Here is a 6,076-nt window from a genome sequence, read left to right on the forward strand (position 1 = left end):
AGATTCCAGAAATTTCCAAGAAGAAAAATTTGAATTTCTTGTGCAGAAATCATTTCACTTAGTCCACAGGAATGAAATGATGGGGCAGGGGTGTCCCATGTAAGACACTGGCCGCTCCACATATCCTCAGTCCATCCAGCACTCACTGGCTGAGCATGTTTTACCTTGGGTCTCCTTTGTGTTCTCTCTATAGAGTTAGGCCTAAGATGGTTACATCTTGTTGTTCTTTGGGTTTTGCAATACAGTACAGGACACATATTTTTAAAGATTATAATAGTCACTCAAAGAATCATGTACAAAAACAGTGCAGGAAATCTGTCTACAAGCTAGCGACCAACGAATCCAGCTAAGGCCTGGATCCCACGATAATGTCCTACATGAGTCCAGGTGAAGACCTAGAGCTCATAACAGTGCCTCCCATGAATCCAGCTGGAGGCCTGGAGCTCATGACAATGTCTCATGGAGGCCTGTTTCACAATCAGTGCTGTGAAGGCCCAAAGGTCAGTGGGGGAAGCTAGAAAGTTTGTGCCAGCAGGATGAAGCACCTGCGCTAGCAGCCTGAGGGATCTGCACTGGAGCCAGGAAGCAACACTCAAGGTAAGAACTGAGATCCCCTGAAAAGTACCAGAGCCATCCTCAATAGGAGACACTTCCAGGTCCTCATCTTGGTCAAACAAGCCAATATTTGTAATCCCAAATTTACGTTATAGGAGTCTCATCAAGTTGATTCCAATCTACCACTTTCAATGCAACCCATGGCGAAAATAAAGACACTAAATTATATTTTCAATCATCAGGGAGTCAATGGGCTCTAAGTCCAGCCATGAAGATGGCTTTCTGGAACCAAGAGAGTGACCCAGGGCCTCACCTGGTTTTTATTCAGTGGGGGAGTGGCTTGAGGAGGATTGACTGAGAATTGTGGGAAGTGAATGATTATTGTGAGCTGAGCTAAGTGGGTGGCCTACATTTACATAAGGCCAGTTGATAAACAGAAGTCCTAGCCAGCTCTGTACATAGGAAATAGGGTCAGGCTCAGTCAAAATGGAGACAGTCGCTCTTCTTTCAAGGAGAGCTGCTCAGGGGCTGGTGAGATGGCTCAGTGGTCTAAAGCACCTACTTCAAACAAGCTTAGCAAAAGCACAGGGACCGCGGTTCAATCCCCCAGCACCACATGCCAGCCACCCCGCCCCCTGGTGGGCTGAGCTGGCCACACACACACACACACAAAGGAGAGCTGCTCAGGTGGTCCTCCACAATCCTTAGCAATAGTGAGGTCCCAGGTCCCTCCAATAATGAGGAAAGCTGAGTTATCATCAGGAAGGTCAGTGCAACAAGCTTTACCAAGAGACTGAATAGTGCACATGTTCCCCTCTGGAGCCAGGAAGCAATGCTCAAGGAGAGGATCAGAGCTCCCCCAAAATGAACTGTAACCATTCTCAGTGACTCCTCCTCCAACGAGAGCATCCAAGTTCATCAGGAAAGCCAGCGTGACAAAGTCCTCCAGCAGAATAGCCAGAGAGAACCAGCAGCTCCCTAACAGCTCCCCATCAACCTCCCTCCTTCTTCTGCAGTGCTGCCTCTTACGCTGCCAGAAACAATCCCCAGGAGGACATCCCACACCCAGCATCACACTGGTTCAATTCAGCTGGGTGTTATAAGTTGACCACCAGTTGTTAATCCACCACACATGTACAACAAACGTGTACAGTGCTTTTTTTTTTTGCTCTGTGTGTGTGTGTGGGTGGGTGGGTGTGACTGAGGATCCCATTCAGAGACACTCTTCCACTGAGCTACATCCCTAGCTTAAAATAAATAAATAAACAAAGGGTCTCCAAAGTTTTCTAGGCTGGACTTGAACTCTTGATCCTTCTGCCTCAGCCTCACTCAGTGCTGGGATCACCATACCTGCTAATGGACAGTTATAAAACATTACTCCCTAAACAATACACTTTAACAACTATTTACATCGTATTTATGTTGTACTAGGTATTATAAGTGATCGATAGATACTTAAGGTATGTAGGAGAATGTGTGCAGGCTGTATGCAAATACCATGTTATCTTATATAAAGGACTTCAGCATCTGCAGATTTTTCTACTCAAAGGGAATCTGGAACCAATGGCATGTGGGTACTGGGAGATTGTGCTTGGATAGACTATGGTTCCCCAGTTACTCAACACGCTGACCTAGCTGCTGCGGTGAAGATCTTTATGGATGGAAATAAGCCTAGAAAACCTAGATCTGCTGCCTAGGTCTGACTTCACCCATTGAAAGGCCTTCATAATAGGACTAAGTCTTCTTGGGAGAAATAGATTTCTCTTGTAGATAGCAGCTTCAGCCTAAGCCCATGGGTTCTACCCAGCCTTCCAGACAGCATTTCCTATGGATTTCAGACTGCTCTAGCCAGCCCCTGCTCTTGCAGAAGTCATTTCTTTGCAAAAAAACATAAATATATCTATTAATATATATAATCTCTTGCTTGCTTTATTATGTTTATTCATTGCATCCACATGTTAAGTCAGTGTAATTTTGATGCACTTCAAAGTAATTTGCAGCCATTCTGTACTTCTTAAATACTCAGAATTTATATCATAAATGAAAGCATTTTTAATATTTTTCTCTTGATTTAGAGTTAGATAGAAAGGCCACAATGGTGGGTTGGAAGATCCAGTAATCTGTCCCTCCATGGAGATAACACTGATTAAGAAAATGATCACCATCAACAATTTTGCATCGCTAGATATAACTGAACATTTATAGGGAATATTTGTGAGGGGTTTTTTTTTTTTTTTTGTTGTTGTTTTTAATGTATTTTGTGCAGGGTCTCACTATGCAGCACAGACATAGTGATCCTCCTGTTTTCAGCCTCTCAGCACTGGGATTACAGGCGTGCATGACCACGCTCAGATTTGGTGGCTGATTCAGCATGCCTGGGGGCAGGGGCAGAACCATTATGGCATGTGGTGCCGGGGATCAAACTCTGGTTCCTGCGCTTGCCTAAACAGGAGCTTAGTCCGTTGAGCTCTCTGGCACAGGAAATATTTGATGAACTGGCACAGGACTTACCTTCAGCTGTTTCAAAGAGACATTCACACTTTTTTTTTTTAATGTATTTGGTACAGGGTCTATAGGGTCTCACTACACAGATTGGACTCATAGTGATCCTCCTGTTTTCAGCCTCCCAAGCACGGGGATTACAGACACATGCCGGGGGCAGGGCCAGCAGGGTACACCAGGGATGGAACCCCAGGACCTGCATCTTCCTAAGCAGGCATTTTAATCTGCTGAATTATCTGGCCAGCCCCACACATTTTGTTTTATTTTTCAATTTACTTTATTTTGTCTATTGATCCAAACATTTAAGGAATCTCTGACCACAGAAATTTCAGTGACCACATATGAGAAATACAAATTTTGAAAAATACTATGGAAAAGTTACTACACATAGGGCAACTGCAACCCTCCACAAGAAATAAAGCCAATTCCTCAATAGAAGAGTGTAATTCCAGAGTTATTACATAATGATACTCAAGTGTACAGTTATAAACAACTAAAAAAACAGCAAAAAATAGAAAAAATAAAGCTAATCTGCAGGGGGGAAAAAGCTTTTTAGCAGAAACTATTTCTGAGAAAACCCAGACAATTGATGTACTACTCAGACAATAAATTAACCATGCCCACTGACACTGGGCATCACACCCGGGCCTTTGCACTGAGCTATATCCCTAGCTTTACTTTGAGACAGGGTCTTGCTACATTGCTGAGGTGCTCAGGATGAGTTTGTACTTGCAATCCTCCTGCCTCAGCCTCCCAAAGTTAAATCAACTGTCTTAATATGTTCAATCATCCAAAGAAAATAAATGGCAAAAGAAGACGAAGAAGGAGGAGGAGGAATAGGAGAAGGAGGAGAAAAAGAAAATAGGAGAAGAGGAGAAGAAAGAGGTGAAGAAGGGTGTGGTGGTGGAGCAAGCTGCGGGGCAGGAGCTATGGCAGGACAGGCATTTCGGAAGTTTCTCCCGCTGTTTGACCGCGAGTTGGTTGAAAGGAGCGCAGCTGAAACTGTCACCAAAGGAGGCATTATGTTTCCAGAAAAATCTCAAGGCAAAGTGCTGCAGGCAACTGTGGTAGCTGTGGGGTCTGGCTCCAAGGGGAAGGGTGGAGAGATCCAACCAGTTAGTGTGAAAGTTGGAGATAAAGTTCTTCTTCCAGAATATGGAAGCACCAAAATAGTTCGAGACGACAAGGATTATTTCTTGTTTAGAGATGGTGACATTCTTGGAAAATACGTAGAGTGAAGTAAATCACTGTTGAAGTGGCATCACACAACGCTGGCCATTCCACTGAAGTTCTGCATCTTTCATCGTGTACATAATTTCCATGTCTCTTTTATAATAAACTGATGATATCTAAACTAATCACGTATGTTCTTTAAACTTTAGTTTCACTGTACTGGTGTAAACACTTTCAAATAAAATATGTAAATGAGAAAAAAAAAGAGGTGAAGAAGACTGAAAAATCTAAAGGAAATCAGAGAACAGTATATAACAAATATGTAATGTAAAAAAGAAAATATAAAAACAAACTAAAAGTTCTGAAGTTCAGAGGTACAATAGCTGAATTGAAAATTTGCTAGAGGAATTCAGTGGCAGATCTGAGCAGGCAAAGGAAGACTCAAGCTTGAAAAACTAGAGTTAAGAGGCTGGGGAGATGGCTCAGTAGAATAAGCTCTTCCCTGGCAAGAGCAAGGGCCTGAGTTCAATCCCTGGTTCCACCAAAGAGAGAGAGAGAGAGAGAGAGAGAGAGAGAGAGAGAGAGAGAGAGAGAGAGAGAGAGAGAGAGAGAGAGAGAGAGAGAGAGAGAGAGAGAAAGAGAACCAGTGTTCAGGAAGAAAAAAGAATGAGGAAAAATAAACAGAGCTAGAGGAACCTGTGGGATCCCAACAAAATACATACATATCTTGGAAGACCCTAGAAGAGAGCTAGGAAAATACACAAGAAATACTTGAAGAAATAGCCCAAAATTTTCCAACTTAAATTTTTTTTTTTTTTTTTTTTTGTATTTAGTACAGGATCTACAGGGTCTCACTACACAGATCCGACTCATACTGATCCTCCTGTTTTCAGCCTTCCAAGCACTGGGATTACAGGTGCACGTCACTATGCCCAGTCTCAATTGCTGGCTCAGTGCGCCCTGGGAGTGGGGCTGGCAGGCACACCAGGGATCAAATCCCAGTTCCTGAGTCTGCCTAAGCAGGTACTTTAATCCACTGAGCTATCTGGCCAGCCCTAAGAATTTTCCAACTTAATGAACCACATAAATCTGCACATCTATTCATCTAAGAAGTTCAATCAACTCTAAGGAGAATGAGTCCAAAGTGACCTGACACAGATGTTTTTGTTGCAGTTGCTGCTGTTGTTTGCGACAGGATCCCATTATGTTGTTTAGGCTGGTATTAAACACTCTATGTTCTCAGGCTGGCCTCAAACTCTTGGCAATCCTCCTGACTTAGCCTTCCAAGTGCTAGAGTTATAGGCATGCACCACTAGGCTTGGCTTGAGACACATTTTAATTAAATTGTCAAAGCCAAAAACAAAGAGAGAATGTTGGAAGCAGCAAGAGAGAAGCAACTTGTCCCCAAGAAACAGAGGGTGGGTAAAGAGAGAAGAGGGGGGAAATTAAACTAGATGTGGTGGCACACACCTGTAATCCCCATATGTACATATAGCAACTCCCCACAATGCATGTAATTATTATGTACTGCAACATGTACTAATAAAAATTAATATAAAGAAGAGAGACAATTTGTCCCATAGATAGGGTCCTTGATAATGTTAACAAATGATTTCTCATCAGGTATTACAGTGAGTTCAAGGGCAGCCTGGGCTAGACAGTGAGACTTTTTTTTCTTAAAGTTTCTTCAATTTCATTTAAATAAAAGTAAATACTCCTTAGTCACACTATTCAGATCTCAAGTATTCAATAGCTGATGTGGGAGGCTGGGGAGATGGCTCAGTAGAATAAGCACTTCCCTGGCAAGTGCAAGGGCCTGAGTTCAATCCCTGGTTCCACCAAAAAA

General features: G+C 42.9%; 1 pseudogene; it reads left to right on the plus strand.

The window, feature by feature from the left end:
- Nucleotides 1-3,963: 3,963 nt before the first annotated feature.
- LOC101566878 lies at nt 3,964-4,295 on the plus strand (annotated as a pseudogene).
- Nucleotides 4,296-6,076: the final 1,781 nt, after the last annotated feature.

The sequence above is a fragment of the Octodon degus genome, unplaced genomic scaffold (genome assembly GCF_000260255.1).
Source record: "Octodon degus isolate 3935 unplaced genomic scaffold, OctDeg1.0 scaffold00122, whole genome shotgun sequence".
NCBI classification, from domain to species: domain Eukaryota; kingdom Metazoa; phylum Chordata; class Mammalia; order Rodentia; family Octodontidae; genus Octodon; species Octodon degus.